The following is a 19,173-nucleotide window of genomic DNA, read 5'->3' as shown; positions in this document are numbered from 1 at the left end:
TCTTTCTGACATTCACTCCAAAGTATCTGTCTCCCCATGGCTGTGGGTTCCAAGCCACTTTGGGTCCTGTGGGATTTGCTGTCCTCTGCGGGCCTGACCTGGGAAAGCTGAAGCTTCTTGGGACTCCTGGGGCCAGGCCCCTGCAGCCACCCTCTGCCTGGACCTCAGCACTCTGCTGCCTGAGCTGAGAGGGGCCCAGAGGATTTGTGCAAGCAACAAACGCCCCAGGGCGCTTCGGTTGGTAGTCAGGAAGCTTCTGTAATTGGTGTGAGACGAAGTGGTGCGGCTGCCTCAGGCGCCCCCCAGGCTGAATGGCTTTTTAAAAAATAATCCACCAGCCCCGCCCGCAGGGACAATGCAGCGGGCAGCGGGCAGCGGGCAGCGGGCAGCGGGGTGGGGGGGCGGGACCTGGAGCTGGGGAGAGGGCGGCGGAGGGAGGGCAGGCGGGCTGGGGCGGGGTGGGGGGGTACCCTGGGCCAGGGGGCTGCGGGCGGGGCAGCGGGCCACCCCGGAAAGCGCAGACACTGGGCTGGCCCTGGCGGGGACCTGATCCCCGGACGCGCCAGCACGTGCGCCTCCGCGTTCTCCGCGCTTCGGGAAGACGAGCCCTGCCGTGGAACGAGCGGGAGTGCGCGCGCGTGCAGAGGCCCGCGGGCTCTGGTGTGGCGGTCCGCGGTCCCCGTTACTACTGCGCCGAGGGCTCCCCCCGGGAGGAGGAGGCAGAGCGCCCCCCACAGTCCGCGGCTGTGGGCGGAGCCGCCCAGGTGTGTGGGTCCGACTGCCCCTTCGCCAGGGTCTCCCAGGCCGACTCCTTCCGCCGCCCCTCTTGAGGACGGTACCCGCCGGCGGAGCTCGGGGGCCGCGCATGTGGAACGCCCCACCTCCGGCCGGTGGGCCTGGGCTTGCCGTGGGGCCTTGCCGCGCCTGGATCGTGCGGCGCTGAGCAGCGTGAAGACTCGGGAGACCCCCCTAGTCTATGGAGCCGCTCCTCCTATCCACGCGACCGGCGGCATCCAACGCTAGGTGGCAACGGCCACTCGCATCAGAGGAGGGTGCCCTGGGTGCGGGGCTTCGTTTTCCATCTCACTCGGTCGGGCGGACTCCACCGTGGCCAGGTCTGGTTTTCTCTCCTTCACTCCTGGTCACAACATCCTGGGTACAGGATGTCTGTTTATCCGGGAGGATCGGGGCTGAATTTAAACAGGCCCGGTACGCAGAGTCAGAAGGGAACCAGAGTGAAACGTGCATGGGCGTGCGTGCTGCACACAGGCGTGGGGGTCCGGGCTTGTCTCCCAGTGCGTGATGGGAGGGGGATGCGCCCTCGGGGCTCCAGCTGCAGGCTCCCCCGAGGTTCCTTTGCATCCTGTTCTGGACCTTCTGGACCGAGCTGCAGCAGCGCCTGCCGTGGACGTGGGGGAAGCCTTTGTTTCCCTTGGTGAGCAGGTGCCTCCTTGTTGCCATCCCCACCACCCCGGCTCTGAAGGAGGTCAGTGGTGAGTGACTGCCTGGGAGAAGGGGAACACGAACACATTGTGGGGACAGAGGGCATCACTCAGCAGCGAGGCCTCCCGGCTCGGGAGAGCCTGGCTTTTCTTCCGAACCGGCTTCTCTTCTCCTGAAGGGATAACCTGACCGGGGCTGTCCGGGCCTTGCCTGGGTTTGGGGAGCTGGGACTGGTCTTTGTCTAGGGCCGTGGTACCGCATTTCCAGTAACCTCCTTTATGTGAACGTTGCCACGTGGCAGTCAGAAGTCGAGCTCAGCACACAGGGTAACAGCGTGACAGCTCCTGCGCAGTCTGTGTAGTGGGAGGAGCCAGAACAAGAGGTCCTTAAACGCGTCTTGTTCTTGTGACTCCGCCCATTTGCATGCAAGGTCCCCAAGCCCGGTGTCGTTCTCAGGCCCCATGTGGCAGCAGCACCCAGATCAGACCCGGCCTCCTGGTTCCCTCCCAGGGCCCACGGCTGCTCTGTCTGCTTGTCTCTAGGGAAATAAAGCGAGATGAGGGCAAAGCTTAGGGTCATCGCTGATGCAGAATCATCAGGGACATGGGCTTAGTGGACAAATGACCGCCTGAGGCCGCCGAGCGGTGCGCTGAAATCAGCACAGTCCTGCAGGCAGCGCACCTGCCGCTTTTGACGGACAGACAGGAAACGCATTCCTTCCATCAAAGCCGGCGTCCCAGGCCACTGTGAGTCCGGCAGCAATGATCTGCAACAGTTATAGATGCTCCGAGGAAGTGAATGGGGTGACGCGAGGGGGCACTAGCCCCGTCTGCAGCCGAGGCACTCAGCTCCCACCGCACATCAGATCAACAGAGGGGCTCTGGGAACGCCCCAGTCCCGGTTCATCGCGGTCTCCTGGGACTGGCCATGGGCACCAGTACTTTTCACTGATGATCACCAGCTGGTTCTAATGTTTGGGAGCCACTGCTCTAGAGAAACGTCACTGGACAGAACCCTCAACAGTCCCGGTCATGCACAGCTCTCTGCAGTTCTCATCTGTGAGACATCACGAGATGTAAAACAAAGCCCTGACTTAACACACATTTTTCAGGAGAAAACATTACTCACATTGCATGTGAGATGCACCCTTTCCCCAGAAATATTACAAGATGAAAAAGTACACATAAGAATCAAGGATGTATGGTATTTGAATAAAAATGAATAATCTAAGCTTCCCAAATTTACGTATATCTTCCAGGCAGAATTAATAGTCACATGTCAAACCAAGATTCAACATAATCTGAAAGATGGGAACCACAAGCTGATACCACCCAGAGGGCATGTAACAGGGATGTGAGCAGAGAAGTTCAGAAGATGAAATGTACAGAACACAGCAGAGCGAAGCATTAGATCTGGGAGCCTCAGCAGACTGAAATTCAGAATGACTTTGTGCTAAAACATAACAGCTAATATTGTGACAACCAAGCACTTTATATATGCTGGGAGTATCACACAGAAGCCTTGTCGTCGCCTTTCTGAGTCGTGAGCCTCAAAGGCCATGGGCCCCGTTAAGTAAGACTCCCAGGAAAATGTCCCAAAGCAAATGCTCAAGATGTGTTCACTGCCTCCCCGAAGTCAGCCCTGAACCAAGTTCATACCTCCTTTTACGGTAATATCACTGACCTCAGTCCATCCTCAGAGACTGGCCAGGCTGATAAATGTTCTGACACTACTTCTTAGAAGAAAGGATAAGGGCATTTTTTATGTTTATCTTGGAGACGAAAGAGAAAGAGTATGTGAGAAATCTCAGAAATGGCTCCAAAAATTTCCCAAGTTGTCATACGAAAGAATTTGCAGATACAGTCTGCAGTGGACCAGAGGGCAGAGCTAGCAAGGACTGAGAAGTGGAAATTAGAGGGAAATTTCACCTTCACAGAAAGGATGACTTTTCCCCATACAGTTGCCTCCAAATGGATAACTCTGATTGTGAGTGACAGGAGTCTCTCCTAAACCCTAAATCTCCTAAATCTGAACAAAGTCAAGCAGAGGACTGGAGAGAGACCAGGGAAGATAAGGGAGTGGGGCTGGGTCTTCTTCTGGGATGTCCTCCTCTCTCAGAGCTTTTTTAAGATCATAATTACATGCAAAACAAGGACAGGGACCATGGAGTAATGATGTGATGATGGTGGTGATAATGGTGATGCTGATGCTGGGGATGGTGATGGTAGTGATGATGCTGATGGTGATGATGGAGATGGTGGTGATGGTGATGGTGGTGATGCTGCTGATGATGGTGGTGATGCTGCTGCTGATGACAGTGGTGAGGATGGTGAGGATGGTGGTGGTGATATTGGTGACGATGACTGTAAGGAGACTGCAGTGCCTTAAATTCAAATAGGCTTCTGTGTACATTTCCATACTAAATAGAGAACAAGATAAACTCTATATTAGACTACATAGTGGAACTAAGATGAAAAGCTTTATGAAAAACTGGTCAGCTTGCCCTGTGTATATGAGGTTATTTTGACTTGACCCTGGACTTCTGAGGAGGCCCACAGTTGCCATAAGCCTCAGCATCTGGATTTTTTTTTAAACCACTTTGAACAGCAATTTGGATTTTGTCATTTGCTTACTTCCAAAGAACAGCAGTCAACTTGGGCTGGCCAAATTGTTGTCTTAAATTCTGATCAGCCTATGTTAGCGAAACTGTCCAACTCCCTCAACGTGGCCCTGGGCTTTGTCACTGTTGGTGGACGTTCAGTGTGTCGATGTCACTGGGACACGGATCACAGCTGTTCACGTTGCACCCAGTTTCTGCGAAGGATGTCTGCATTCTTGCAGCTCCTTAGATGCTTAGTAAGAACTCTGCCTAATGCTTACGTTGTATTAATCTTGTGTTTTCAGCCCTTCCCTCTGTGGGAAACTTGGAAGGTTTGTGTGCTTTTAGGAAACATCTTGATGAAAAGGAGGTCTTTCCGATTTCACTGCTGTGGGCAATTAGAACGGTTCAGAGCAGCCACCTTGCCTGAAGTCATGAGCACGCATGCTTCTGGGACGAGGAGGAGGGGTCTTCCACGATGAGGCTTTCTCAGGACAAGGCCTGTCTCTGCTCCCTGGGGTGAGCACCTGGACTCTTCCCCCGCAGACTTCTGGCTCAGCTCCTTTCAGCCAGGAGGAGAAAACACAAGGACGCTGAGGTTCCGTGGGCTCGGGCGCTCAGCCCCGCCCCGCGCCTGACGCCTCTCGTGCCTGCAGTGTCGTTCCACCTCCTTTTGGTTGAAGATGGTTCCCCTCGAATGCTTCCCGGGATCATTCGTGGCCTCTGCGTCCGTGCGTGTCACCTCCCGCCTGCAGCAAGGCCAGGGTGGAGAGGAAAGGTCACCGCTCCAGGCCACCCGTGCTGATGGGAGCCCCGTTTCCGCCACCGGGATGTGGAGCTGGGCGACGTAACAGCCCTCAGGGTGGAGGCTCAGAGCAGGCGGTCCGGGCCTTGGGGGGAAGCCGGATGTTCAGGGGGTGATGTCTCTGGCCTGCTACCAGCCCTGCCCTGTCGAGGTCAGGGGAAAGCATGACACAGGAATTCCTGAGAAAAAGCCAAAGGGAGTTGCCAGATTTCCCGTGAGGCCCGGGCAGGGACCAGGGGTCTGAGATCCTTCTGGCTCACGGTGGGGTGTAGGGGGCCCTGCGAGGAGCACAGGGAGAGGGGAGGCCAGAAACAGACACGTTGGGTTCTCCCAGGATCCCGCTGGCCACTCCAGCGAGGCTCCCCATTTATCCTTTAATTGTGTGACTAAGAAGAGCCCATTCGTGCCAAGTGGGGGGGGCTCACTGCTCCTCCTGGACCACAGGATGAGAGGTGTGTGGTCGTGGCCCGCGGAGCCTGCGTGTGTGTCCGGCATCCGGGACCCTCAGGACCCACGGGAGGGGTCGAGGTCAGCCTCCTCCAACTTGGGCCATGGTCCCTGCATGCCCTGTGTGTCCCTGTCCACGAGAGGGGCCACGTTGGCTGGCGGGTTGGTGTGGGACGAGGCCTGCAGTACCCACGTGGGCAGCCCTGGTAGGTCAGTCCCGAGTTGAGGGGACCCATATGCTTACTGCACTCCGTGAGCAGAAAGGTGTTGGATTCCTTGGCTGGTGTCTGCAAGTCGCTTGTGTGTCTTCACAGCAATCAGCGCAGCCTGGCCCTGGCTCCTCCAGAGGGTGGGGGCCTCTGTGGGGCTGGTGCTTCGTGGCACTGAGCCCCCTAGTCTCATGGCCAGCAGTTCTGCAGGCCCGCCCCTTCCTTCCTGTGAACGTGGGAGCCCAAGTGCAGCCCACCCCGGGTGTAGGGGAGAGGGCAAGACCTTCTACTGGGCTTCCCCAGAGTCCCTGCAGCTCATCCACGCGGCCAGGCTGCAGGGGGTGGGCTGTGGGCAGTCCCTGTCCCCGGGCCCAGCCAGTGGGGATGCTTCGCAGCATCCACGCCTGCGCCCACCCTTGCTGGCCAGCCTCACTCGCACTCTGCCGCCTCTAGCATCTTGTCATCCTACCTTCCCAGTTGCCATGACAACGCATTACCTCTGAAGATGGTTTCTGGAAAACGTGCTGTTTTTGGAAAATGTGCTCAAGGGATCAACTACTTCCTGTCTGACCAAGCTTCTGGCCTTTCCACTTCCACCCGCCCCCCCCCCGGGGACACGGGAGGGGGAGCTGGGACCCAGGAGACAGCAGGGGACAATATTTGTCTGTGCCGGCCGGTCAGGGCTCCAGGTCAGCCAGACAGCCGTCCACTTGTGTTCTGAAATTCACTGTGATGCGAGGTCAGCTTCTGTGTGAAGGGCTGAGTGTCTGCTCTGCTCCCGAGGCCGCTGTGCCGGGGTCTGCAGGGGCTGGTGCTTTGGACCTGCAGCTGCTCACGAGCCCCCTAACCCCCTCCCCCCCCCCCCCGCTGGCCCCATGCCCGGGAGCTCTCCGAGGTCAGGACCCAGTCTCCAGGCCCACATCCCCCGCAGAGCCTTACAGGCTGCAAAGGCGGAGCAGATGCAGAAGGCGTCAGACAAAAGCAACGAGCCGGAAAAGCACGGGAGTCAGACGTTGGGCGTCTTCCTCCCTGGTCCAGCTTTTTAGAGTTAGGCAGGGGAGGGGGAGGGGGGAAGAGACCACAGAAGCAGCAATAAACAGAAATACAATATTCTGGGGAGAGTTGTGTCTCTGAACGGCAAGAAGAGCCAAGTACAGACAAGGATGACAAATGAGGCTTATTCAGAGACAGCCACTGTCCCCAGAAAGCTGTGTCATGCTGCTGTCTCATTCATGTACATGGCTTGGCCCGAAATTCAGTGAAAGAAAATGTCCTGTGTTGCTACTTAGTGCTGTGATTAGGAAGTAAGGGCAGAAGTGCACTGGTGTTTGACGAAATCACAGTTTCCCCCTCAATGGATGAGATAATTTTCAAAATCAACATGCAGAGACCAGTGACAGCTCCTTCTGCTAAGACACCAGCACAGGTGGCCTCTGCGTCACTGAGCAGATGTTTGCCTGTTCATCCGGTCTTCGAGCATAAACTCCAGCATCCAGGGGCCTCCCCACGAGACCAAGGAGGTTTGTGGAAGGCACCCTTGGCACCTGGGTCTCCCATCTCTGAGCCTGGTCCACACCAGGACATCACAGACACGGTGCCATTGGAGAAGCAGCAGTAACACACGTGCTCCCTGGTCAGGGACGTGAGGGCACTTGAGAGCTCATTTCAGGACAGATGGAGGAGGGAAGCCCTGCTTCATGAGGGAGGGGAGCTTTGTTATCTAACGGAGCTCCTGCCGAAACGCAAGGCTCAGCTCGGCTGCCCACGCCTGGGAGAGCAGAGGGGGTCCTGCTGTGGGACCCCAGGTGGCTGATGGCAGGGAGGGGACGGGACTAGGCGGGGCTCACCCTGCCAGCAGCTGCTCACCCCGCGCGGCTGCCCGTCTCTGAGACGGACACAGCCCTGGTACGTGACATGCGTGAGCATGTTCAGGAATAGTAGAATGTTCTAGAATGTGAAGTGCTCACGGACTTCTGCTTTGTCCTGTGCGCACCCTCACTCCACTTTGCTCTGATTCTGCCCGAGATCACTGGCCACACAGTCACAGGAGCAGAGACGACTCCGTCAGTCTTGGTGTCCATTTCCTCTGACCGCAGAGCCCACCGGCCTCCTCACACACACCCCGGGAGACCTCGGGGCCTCGCGTCCCTTCCCTGGCTGGAGGGAAGAGTAACAGATGCTGCAGGAGGCAAGCCCATCTTGAGCAGGGGTAACGGGCCAGCACGGTGCGTGGGCAGTGGCTCTCCCCCAGCAGTAACCTCGTATTTATGTGCTGACTTACCATCGCCAAAGCTCTTCTGTGTGCTCTTCTGTACCTTGGCCTTCATCGTAGCCCGGGGCGGGGAAGGCCCCCAGTATGCAGACAGGGAGCTGGAGCCTGGACATACAAGTCCTGCCCGAGCAAGGGGGCCCGCTGACAGGAGCCGGATCTTCTGGCCTCAAGGCTCAGACCACCTGTCACTGACGGCCTTGAATGGGCAGGCGTCACATCTGCCCACGAGGACGGTCACCACCGGTTCCCTCCCCGGCGCCCCTCTGACCGCTCGCAGCGGCGCCCGGATGATGTTCAGCAGCACGCGGAGTCGCAGCTTCAGCCCCGAGGAGCACCGCTCTGCTGATTCCAGGAGCAGCCAAGGCCCCGGAAATTAGCCGACGTGTCCACTGCCAGTCAGAAGGCCCCGGAAGAATCCAGAATCACACCTGAGCCTCCTCACCCCTGGCCCACTCTCACGACACCCCCCAAACCCTGCACCCCCCTGCACTTTTGTCTGCAAAGGCGTCATGGAGCACGGTGATTCCGCCCTCCAGCTGTGCGCGCTCCACGTGCCACACCCACAGGAGACAAGCCATGCTCGGAACCAGGTCTTCCGTGGCGCCGGCCAGCGAGGGAGGCTGGGGTGTGGAAGGCAGGGCTGTGTGCAGCCAGCAGGCCTTGTCTGAGAGCGCCCTTTGCTGGGCATCCAGGGTTGGAGAATCCGTCGCGAGCCGTCTGCTGCAGGGAAACACAAGAAGACAGGGGACCCCAGGAAAGGATTCCTGCCATCGAGAAATTCGCAGTCTCTGGGAATTCCTACCCCTCATTCACTTGTGTGGTTCCTGCAGGGACCACAGCCTCACCAGATGCCTGTTCCCATAGGACCTGAATCCTGGCGGGAGGGCGGGCGAGGAACGAGGTGACTGATGTCAGCGCAGCCTGGAATCAGGGCTACGCAGGTAACCCAGCCGAGAAACAGGTCAGAGCATGATGGGGAGGGGTGCTGTGGGTGGGGGGGGATGCTCTTTGAGCAAATGCAGGCAGATAAGGACCAGGATGTGGGCGTCGGGGGAAGAGACTCTCAGGAGGTAGGAACCATGGCACGAGGCTGGACCGGCTCGTTGTGCCCAGTGGAGAACACCTGGCCGCCCCGGGGAGGTGCGTGGGGCGGGGGCGCAGGGTGTGGGGTGTGGAGGGAGATGAGCAGCTGTCCTGTCTATTCCAAGTGAGGTGGGAACCCCTGAACAGTTCACGCCCCGGGGATGATGACATCTGATTTGTATCTCAAATCTCTGGCTCCCATAGGGTGAGCACGCTGTCCGGGGGAGAGCCGGAGGGGGAAGCGTCGCTTGCTGGTCAGGCGGGAACTGTCTGGACCACAGCCAGCGCGTGGGTGCTGAATGTGGCCGGGCAGGAAAACAGGGTGGCTGTCGGAGTGCAGGTCGGGGTGCAGGGTTGGGTGTGGGATGGAGGTGGAGTGTGACCACGGCTCTCTGCCTGAGCAGGTGGGTTGTGGAGGTGCCGAGAGGGGGCAGGTGGTGGGGGGCCATTGGGGGTGAGGTTAGAAATCCAGAGGTGAGCCTGAGGGGTTCTGCTGAGGGCGGCCGTGTGGGGGGCGTGAGAAAAGTATAGCCAGAGGCTTCGATGGGATGAAATCAGACTGGAGGCGGGTGGTGTGGACGAGTCACCCAGGAGACGGTTGGGGAGTGAGAGACTGGAAGGCGCTCCTAGTGACCCTACTCGGGAGACAGAGGGGGACTGAGCAGCCGTGGGGCCACCAAGCAGGCAGGACGGCCTGGGCCAGGTGGGCACCTGCAGCGGCGGCTGACAGTACGCGCAGAGGCCACCGTGGGCCGGGATGGGCCTCAAAGCCCTGGGCCCAGAAGTGGCCAAAGAAACCCTGTTGTCGGCCACTCTGTCCTGTCATCGGAGCCCTGCTGTCTCAGCCTCTGGGGATATGGTCGGAAGGTGGAGTCTGCAAGCAGCCGTTTGTGAAAGGGCCTCTTGTTCATCATGAAACCACGAGCCAGTCCCTGGGAACGCAGGCCACCCAGGGGCACCTGGCTGGGGGGGCCGGCCGCCGTCCCGCCTGCTGCGGGCTCTCTGTTCACTTCCTATTCAGACCAGAGCCGCGCAAACGTCTCCCGAAGAACCAGGCCCTTCGTTTCCCGAGACTGGATACAGATTTGGAGCGTTCTCCTCTGAGTGAGCGCAGTCACCTCTTCACGAGGAATCTCAGCGTCTCTGGACACGCCTGATGAATGTGGTGGCCGCTCAGGGCAGGACAGCGTGGGGTTTAGAGCCCTGGACTCGAGTCCCAGCCCCAGTGCTGAGGAGTGGGAGACACACTTGCAGTCTCAGTTTCCCCCTGAGAAAACGGAGAAACAAAGTCCATCGGATTCCTTTACGCTTTAAACTAGTCAAGACACACGAACGTACCCCTTGTAGAGCTGTGAAGCCGTGGACAGCTGCAACTCCTACTGTAATTTATAACACACCCAGAGAGAAAGGTGTTGTTGAGACAACTTTGTGAGAAGAGGACACACTGTGGGCCTCTCAGTTAACCGCCAGGAGGGTCCCCTGGCCTGGCATCTTAGGACGCATTCTTTAACTCAGGATTTTAAACGAATGACTCATTCTGCAAAAGGAAATATGCCATTTACTCCATCTACTTATTTTGCACCGGTGTGATGGACCGGAGGTTGGTGGGCCGCCCAGATTCATGCGCGTATGTCGAAGCCCCAGCACCCACAGTGGCTGCACTGCTGACGGGGTTTCTGAGGCAGTGACGGAGGTTAAATGAGGTCATCTGGGTGGGGCCCTGGTCCAACAGGATGAGTGTCCTCACAGGAAGAAACACCAGAGAGTCTCTCTCTCTCTCTCTCTCTCTCTCTCTCTCTCTCGGCATACAGGGAGAGGTCGTGGAGGACACAGGGAGATGGCAGCCCTCTAAAGCCGGGGGGGAGAGCCCTGACCAGGCACCAAACTGTTGGTGCCCTGGTCGCGGACACCCAGCCTTCTGACTGAGAGAAAGTGCCTGTTGTCGCAGCTGCCCCGTCTGCGGCTCTCTGTTAAGGCAGCCAGAGCGACTAACATAACAGGTATATTTTAAATGATAAGTCACAGAAGGAGAAGGAAATCCCAGTTTAAAAATACAGGCTTAGACGAGGCAGGTCCCCGGGATTCAGGCCGGCACATGAGCTGCTTGTAGCCTGAGTGACAGCAGCCCTGGACATTCCGCATGACCACCCGGCCCGTCTCCCACTCCCAGGTCCAGGGCTGGGAGCCGAAGTAGGGGAGCGGCACAGAGCTAAGTCCGGCCCGGTGTCACGCTGACAGCGCCCCCATCAGGTGGTTTAGGTGGCTCCCGTGACGTTAGCATCCAGGTCCAGCCAGACTGCGTCTCCCTTGTTTCTCAAAATCTCTACGATTTAGAAATTTCTCAACACACACTCGGTGCCATGTAGATACTGTGACTTTCAATTTTATTAACTGCTCCTAACATGATTTTTTTTTCATCCTAACCTCAAAGGTTGTCATTCAGTCCCAGCAGACCATCCACGAAGCAGGCAGTGATTTGAAAATGTCACCCTCACCGCGTGAGTTCTCAGCGCACACAGACGGCCTGTTTCTGTACAGCTGTACCCTAACTCTGCGTTTCGTTTGGGTGTACTTTCAGTGCGGCACCTCGAAGGCTCTTTTTCGCTCTGGGCACGGTTGTTCAGAGTCTGCATGAACTCCCCACTGAGGTGGAACGATCCCTCAGCTTTCATGGACTTGAAGGTACTCGACAGCCTGCAAGCCTCTCTCCCTGCCCTGCATGTCCGAGTGGCCCGTGTCGGTGCCCCGTCCGTGGTCCCAGGAGTCACGCCCCATCCAGGGAGCACAGGCGAGCGCTGGGACAGCCTGAAGGGAGCCTGGCGCCACGTGTGCGGGGCAAGTGCCCTCCTCCCGGTGTATGGGGTCAAGAGCTCAAGGGCAAGCGGGGAGGTGTCTGGCTTCACCTTGGCTCTGGGCTTGGTCGGGCCTGGCGGGTGTAGGACAGGCAGGCGGAGGACACGCCAGGCCAGGGCTGCCCTGACCTCCCTGACTCACAAGGACTCTCTTGTTGGGGTCACTGAGGGCTCCACCCCGTCCACACTCTGACCGAGGACGCCAAGCGTGTCTGCTCGCGGCTCGGCGCTCCGTCTCTGGGGAGGGAGGGTTACCGAATGAAGTCGCTCAGGCCCGCAGCCTGGCGGGATCTCTCTGCCCGGCTGGCGAGGGCTCTTTTTCCGAGGATGGAGCAGTGAGAACCTTTCTCTGAAACCCGGGCTGGCGTCTGGAGTCACACAGGAGATACAGTAGCAACCCTCAGAGAGCTGAATGACGGGGGCTGCGAAGGCGCCCACCCTCGCCTGCTCCCGGGGGTCCTGGAGCAGGCCGGGCACCCGCAGGAGATCCAGCCCCAGGGCTCCCCGCCTGCTCCAGCTGAGAACAACTCAGAGACCATGATGCCAGTCTGACGTCCCCAGCAGCGCCTCCCAGACCACCCAGGCGCCCTGGGAGGTGACACACTTATTCGAATGAATGAGATGTAGCTCAGAAAGTCCTGGGAATTCTGGGGGACTTTCCTCCGGGATTTGCTTTGTTTTGGCTCTGTGGCCCAGACAACATGTCTTAGGTATAAAATATTTTTCTTATTTTATGCCACCCTGCTCCACAGTGTCAAGTTTTTTAACTCTGAAATTGGATTTTCCTTGTACAACCAGGCAGATACTTCTGTTTGGAACTTTTGGGGTAAATAGAGTGAGTGATAAGGCCGGATAACATGCTTTTTGGTGAAAAATGCAGAAATAAGATTGGGTTACTTAGGTGTGTCACACGCTGTCCTGAAGTCAGGTCCAAAGGGGGATTCCAAAAGTGCTTCAAGCTCTGGAAACAAGACTGGTGTCAGTGAGGGGCTTCCTGAGGGAACCATTTCAAAAGACAGCATTGCACGGATGTAAAAGGTACAGAATCTGATTGAAGAAGCAAAACTGGTTATCGCTTTAAAGTCACTTTCTATAAACTCATACATCAACGAATCGCAGAAATAATGCTGTTTTCTGAAATGTTAATAAAGCGTTGCAGCCGGCAGCCAGCGCCCCTCTCAGCCCCAGGTGCAAGTTGAACAAAGTGAAATAGGTATGTTTCTGGCTCTGGAAGATTTCCAAGGCAAGACAATGGCTCCTTCACTCAAGATCCTCGAAACTTGGATGGGATTAGTCCCTGCTCTGATGCCAGGAAATTTATTTTTAAGATCAGGGAAGAGTATGTAGGAGGGAGGGCTGGGGGTGGGGCCGGGAGTGCTGGCAAGTGTCTTAACAACTGGTTCTCCCCAGAAGTGTGTGTGTGTGTGTGTGTGTGTGTGTGTGTGTGTGTGTGTGAAGCCTTTCTGATAGAAAGGATGTGAAACACACAGCTTAAAACTGATGCTGAATGCACAGCACTCTTCATTGTAAGTCAGCTGATTCTCTCCGATGCTTCAGGTGATTCTTCCCAAACCTTTGTGTCTGCAGCGGGCCTGTGGTGCTGCTTCTCTGCTGTTTCCTCAATGGATTAATCACCATTCAATCTGATATGCGATCTGCTCTTAAGTTGTTTCTCCTTCCCGCTTTGTACAAGGTATGCTGATTAAAGTGAAACCTCTCTCGGCCCGCACCCTCCTGACCGTGGCAGTGCTGCCTGTTTTCAGCTTTGTGCACTGTGGTCAGGGCTGGAGCAATGTTCTTTCATTGCAGCTGTGGTTAACGAGTAGTTTGAAAAGTCCCCGCAGGGCAGCAGTTGCTGTGTGAGCTGGTGCGGGCGTCGCTGTGGTGTGTCCAGGAGTGGGGCTGTGGGTGGCCAGCCAGGGGTACTGAGCGCTATCATTCCCTGGTAAGTTTAGGGTTGCCTCAAGAGAAAGAAATCTTGGAATTTTCTGGCCTCGGGTGAACTCGCTGGCATGTCAGGATGTTCAGTTCATCTCTGCCCCCAATTTAGGGAGATGAAAGACGAACGTGGGATGTCCTGGGAGTGTCTTGGGGGCCCACAGGACTTTTGGGATGGGTTTGGGACAATCAGAAAGAGAATTACCATACCATTCCCTTCCTAATTCAACTCCTGATTTAAAATGAGAGCAGATACTAACTAGTATGTATAAAATAAACAAACAACAAGTTTCTACTGAACAGCACAGGGAACTGTATCCAATGCTTTCTAGTAACCTGTAATGAAAAAGAATGTGAAAATAAATACATGTATGTACATGTGTGACTGAAGCACTGTGCTGTGAGCTGGAAATCGACACAACGTTATAAACTGATTGCACTTCAATAGCATTTTTTTTAAAGGGCACTCTTGAAATTTACAGGGAAGATGGGTTCACCTGGGGGCCCTGGGAACCAGGGAGAATTGCTCAGCTCATTTCATTAACATTCATTTTAGGACCAACCCCTCTCCCGCTTGCTTTCATCTTTCATCAAATTCTGCAGAACTCAGAAAATCAGAAAGGAATTTCAATATTTCTCTTTCCACACAACCTGAATTCACTGACTGGTGGGCTGTTCCTGACCTCTGGGTGTGTGTGGAGCCCACACGGTTTTTCCAAGCCTCTGCCTTCTCTGCCCTTGGAACATGCCGCCCTGCTTGTGACTGGAGAGGTGGCAGGCGGCCACAGTGGCCTTTGACTCCGTGAGAATTTACGATCTGTTTCGAAATCCAGGCTGCTGGGGACACACAGGCACTGACACTTGGCTTTGTGCTGAACAGGTGAATAAAGTTCAGCACAAATTGGCGTGAAGAGCGGTGTACACACTCGTGCACTTACACCACATACGTGTGTACACGCAGTCGCGCACACGCTGGCTTACATACATCACCCACAGGCGCAGAGAAGTACGTGCACGCGTGGGTATGCGCGTGGGCGCACGCACACCGCGGCCGGCTTGCCCCCTGGATCCTGCATCCCGGGCGTCTCGGCTCAGGGCAGCCAGGGGCGGACCGGCCCACGCAGAGCCGAGGTCTCCAGCCGAGCCGGAACCCCAGGGCGCGGGCGTGCCGGGCTCGCGGCGGCGGGGCGGGGCCTCCCGCGCACGCGCTGTGTCGTGAACACTGTCCCGGGGGAGCCCCCCCGCCGCCCGCGGCGGACCGCCCGCCCGCCCGCCTGCCTCGCGCCGGGGGCCTGGGAGAGCGGGGCCGCCCCGCCCGGCCGTTGCCAGGAGGGTCCTGCCCCGCTCGGACCTGCGGTGTGTGAGGCCGCGCCCCCTCGTCCCGCGCGCGCGCCCGGGGGCCCCGCAGGCGCCTCGCGGAGCCGCCCGCCTCCCGCCACGCGGTCTCGTCACGGGGGCTTGATTCCCTCGGTTTCAACGCCTGGCGCCAAGGGGAGCTTACCGAGATGAACCGGGGCCCAGGCTTCGCGATCCAGCGCAGCGGTGCTGACACAGTTAACCTAGGAACTGGGGTATCCGGGAGCGCTGCGCCCTGCTTTCCCACGCGCGCTCGTCTTGTGATGGGTCCGAGACCCCTACCCTCTCGGCCTGCGACCGGAGAGCATGAGTGTGAACTGTCTTTAAGCATAATGGTGCAGCGGCCAATATTTTACACATGTTCCGTATTTTAAAAAGCAATCATAAACAAGATGAAAATCCCACCGGAAAAAGCTCAGTATTAGTAGAATGGGAACGTTCACATAAAACAAACGATGTTTCTTTTGTACAGAATACGTGAAGTAATGTCTTTGCAAGCACCTGTTTTTGAATAATCAGAAATAATAGATTGCAAAGATACAGCCAAGGGAAATCAAAAGTAACTTAAGGTTACAGGGTAAGCCAGAGACCATAATTTAATCTTGGTGTTTTAATTTCAAATTCCACCTTAACGCTGCGCTACATCCCACCTCCAGCTCTGTGGGGTTCTCCTCAACTTTATCAACGCCCAGATTTGCAGTTTGTCCTTTTCCTCTTGGTCGAAAAACACTGTTTTTTGAGATTCATTTGGTGAACATGTGGGTAAGACAGGAGCCTCAGTGCTGGGCAGGACTGAGTGCGGGGCTGGGGCGGCCCGCAGCAGGGGCAGGACGCAGGGCCGGGGCTCAGGGGACCAGGAAGTGGACTGAGGGAGACGTGGCTCTTGTGGGACAAAGACGATGGCTGGTTGAAGTTGTCTGAGTGTTTCTTCCCTGACAGTGAGGGATAAAACAGCATGTTCCCAAGTGAGGGAGGGAACCAACCTTCCTCTTCACGGGGTGTCCCCCCACCCCCGCTACTGACGTAGTAACACTATTAAGCAGTAACGCCGCCTTCTCGCCTTGCTTTCCCTCCTGATCTCAGTTCAAGGCACCATCTCCACTGGGAAACGCAAGCCAGAAACTTCTCACTGCACTTGTCTCCAACTCCTGCCTCCAGAGTTAGTTGACCGTTCATCCATCCATCGCTGGTCTGTCCATCCATCCACCCAGGAGACGTTTTTCAGCACCAAATACGTGCCACTATGGTAGGTGCTAGGGAGACAGTTGTGAGCAGAAACAGAGAACCTTGTCACCCCCCCCCTCCGCTTTGCCGGCTGGAGCTGGGGGCAGACAATCAAATAACCACCCTGAACAAGGATGACTTAGCAACTGTGGAAAGTGTTCTGAAGGAAAGGACCCCGAGTCTGTGAAAGCACGTGACAGGAATCGGACTTTGCCCTCCTCCCTGGAGCCAGACAAGTAAGTGGGGGGTGGGGCGTGACGGTGACGTCTTCTCCCAGACGAAGAACCGAGTGTGACGGTGTCCTGCTGACGGGGCAGGACAGGGGCCTGAGACGGGGCCTGTGCAGGGGAGGCCAGGCCGCAGGGGGCTGCAGGAGACAGGGCCAGACCAGCCAGCGCCTCGGGGGTCGGGTGAAGGGCTTGGGTTTTATGTGAAGAGCAAGGAGTCACGAGATGCCACTGAGGCTTCTCTGCCGAGAGGGCTGTGACATGTTCACTACAACAACTAGATGCATTTGCTCTGTTTTACAGAAAACCTGCATCAAACTGGCTCAGGAAATCAAAGGTGGTGACTGTGTTCGTTCACGTCACAAAACAAAATTCACGCAGCAAAGGTTCCATCTGTGCTGCAGAGAACATGGCCCATCTGTGTCTAACTGGCCCCGTCCCCACTGGGCTCTCTCTGGGATCAGGTGGCCTCTCCCTCCTGACGAGGGTGGAAGGAAGCCAGCTGGTTCCAAGACGGCCATCTGGGTACAAGCTTGGTTTTCTTGGCCAGTGGGGAAGAAGAATTCTGCCTCCTTGAGAATTTCCCCAAAGTCCCAGATTTTAGATGAAGTCATCTTGTGATGAGTTTGCCTGGATGTGTGCCTAACTGGAAGGAATCTGGGGGGCAGCAGGAGGGAAGAGCTCGGGGTAGAGCACGTGTTTAGCAGGCACGAGGTCTCGGGTGCAATCCCCAGCCTCCATTCAATAAACAAATAAACACATAAATAAATAAAACCTAATTACCACCCCTCAAAAGAAAGGAGTCCTGTGGGCCGAGCAGATCACAGCCCCGAGTGTGGCTGGGCATCTGGGTCGCTGTTTGGACGGACCTGGAGCGATGGGGGGGGAGCGACTCTCCCCTAAGGCCACTCTGGCTGCAGCCCCCCGGGTGGCTCAGAGGGCCCAGCGCGTGTGCACTGAGCAGTCAGGAGGGTAAGACAGCGACCCTGAGGGCGCCCAGACGGACAAGAGCGGTAATAATGGAAGTGGGGAGAAATGGGTGAATTCCAGAGATATTCAGGAGGGAAACACACGTGGAAGATGGACTGGGCACGAGGCTGCGGGAACTGTCCTGGGCTGGCTTGCGGAAGCTCCTCCACGGCGGTGCCGTGGACCAATGCGGAGAGCTGTGGAGGATGGTCTGCAAGGGGGGGTGAAGTTTGCTCGTTTACCCTTGAAGCTGAGTTACGACATCCAGATGGAAATGCTGGACTGCAGCCAGAGACGCAGATCCACCCCAAGCCCGTCAAAGAGGTGTGGGCTGGAGGTGAGACTTTGAAAGTCATCTTTATTTAAAGGCCTCCTGGAGTCATGGTCCCAGGGAGACTGTAGGATGAGAGGAGAAGGACTGGGAGGAAGAGGCCTGAGGAAACCTAGCATTTCCTGCTCAGGAGGAGGAAGAGGAATCAGGCAGGAAGCAAAGAATCAGCAGCCAGAGGCGTCTCTGAGGTCAAGGAGCGAGCGGAGGCATGACGGGTCCTTGTCCCGGGACACCACGATCCCCAGAACAACGTGCAGGTGTGCCTTTGCTCAGAGTCACCGCCTGGCACTCTCACCGTGACCTCCCCTGTGTGCACAGCATCCGCTGGCCACACTGCCTCCTGCACCCCGATGTACAGCCCCCCAAACCCAAGTCCCGGCAACCTCACCCCATCCGTCGTCCTGTTACCACATTCCTCTCCTTCCCGACGCACAGTCGTGGCCCGCCCACCGCTCTCTGGCCGGATGCACTCAGTCCTCTGAAGCCGGGAGGCCCTGGTCTGGTTTCCTCCTGTTCCTGGAGCTTTGTCCGTCCAGACGGGGCCTGCCCCGAGCTGTCTGGGCCGCACCTCACCCCTTCCCCTCTTCTGGGTCTGGCTGGCCCAGTCGCCGTCTTATTTCTTATCAGCTCCGTCCAGCCCCGGCTGCCCCGATAGGGCAGGCGGCCTTTCTTCCACGTCCGCGCTGCTCGAGGCGGTTCCTGCTTCCTCCGGGCCGCGGGTTGGCACGAGGTGCGTCGTGTTTTCCCAGAGTGGGTGGGGGTGGGGGTGGGCGCTTCCACTTTCACGCTGGTGGCTGTGCTGGCCACCGCGAGACCCCCTCCCGATCTTCCCACCTGACTCCGTGTCCACGCCCCCGCCGCGGCGAGGGGTCTGATGCGCTGGGTCCCCACTGCACCTCCCCGGGGACCTCGTAGGCGCTGGTTTACCTGTGGTTGTGTGAACGTCTGTGCCGTGTGCCAGACGCCGGGCGCCTGTGCGACATGCATGTGTGCACGTGGAGTTCAGGGGAGGGCAAGGCAGGTCTCACACGTGTGGAGGGGCTGGTCCTCACCCGTCTTCAGCCCTGGCCTCAGTGATGCAACTCAGCCCGTGGGACGTGTGCGGAGCCCCGCGGCTCCACCCTGCCCTCTCCCCTCCATCGCTTTCCCCATCCCTCCCTTCTAGTGTCACACGTGTCGGCAGCACCGATCACTTGCATCGCGACACGCACAGGCGTGTGCACGTGCACGGTGCTTTCCTATCTCCGTGGCTCCAGTCAGGCTGCCCACCCCCCACCCCGGGAACGGGCTGTCTCTCAGGACGCAGGGTTTTACTAGGCATTTTATAGCCTGTGTTCAGATACAGCGTCAGTGCCTTCCTGGCTGTTCACACTGCCCGACATCCAAACACCCTTTCTCTCCCAGAGAAGTGCTGACAA

The 19,173-nt window shown here is 57.3% G+C and overlaps 1 long non-coding RNA gene across 5 annotated transcripts; it reads left to right on the top strand.

Moving 5' to 3' along the window:
• Positions 1-524: 524 nt before the first annotated feature.
• LOC116281432 (uncharacterized) lies at positions 525-14,037 on the top strand. Of its 5 annotated transcripts, none has more exons than XR_012075134.1 (3): positions 525-764; positions 10,670-10,858; positions 11,290-14,037. It is a non-coding gene; the product is annotated as an uncharacterized lncRNA (long non-coding RNA). The 5 variants fall into 5 exon arrangements; XR_012075133.1 differs by lacking the exon at positions 525-764 and adding an exon at positions 804-1,115; XR_012075136.1 differs by lacking the exon at positions 525-764 and adding an exon at positions 8,782-8,915.
• The last annotated feature ends 5,136 nt before the right edge of the window (positions 14,038-19,173 follow it).

The sequence above is a fragment of the Vicugna pacos genome, chromosome 8 (assembly GCF_048564905.1).
Source record: "Vicugna pacos chromosome 8, VicPac4, whole genome shotgun sequence".
NCBI lineage: Eukaryota > Metazoa > Chordata > Mammalia > Artiodactyla > Camelidae > Vicugna > Vicugna pacos.
This window is presented reverse-complemented; position numbering and strand designations above follow the sequence as displayed.